This window comes from Taeniopygia guttata, chromosome 14, assembly GCF_048771995.1.
Source record: "Taeniopygia guttata chromosome 14, bTaeGut7.mat, whole genome shotgun sequence".
Taxonomy (NCBI): domain Eukaryota; kingdom Metazoa; phylum Chordata; class Aves; order Passeriformes; family Estrildidae; genus Taeniopygia; species Taeniopygia guttata.
This window is the reverse complement of record NC_133039.1, coordinates 14,827,594-14,827,884: the sequence shown is the minus strand read 5'-3', so window position 1 is coordinate 14,827,884 and position 291 is coordinate 14,827,594.

Here is a 291-nt window from a genome sequence, read left to right as displayed (position 1 = left end):
ATTTTGTGAGTCCTGCAGGAGCACAGACCCTGCTGTTCCTGCTGCTATGAGCGTGTGGTGCTGCAGCATCAGCCTGGCTCCCCTGAACATCACCCCAGCCAGGTTTCTGCTTCAGTGGGGAGCACAAGAGCCCTGCACAGGGCAGAGACAAGGGCATCTCTGCTGCCTTCACCTCCCCCAGCTCTGACACACAACTGCTGCACCCCAAACCTCCCCTCCACGCTGCTGCCCAGGCTATTTCTGACAAGCACCTGCAGCCTCCTGCCTTCAAGGGCCCCAAGAGGAACAACA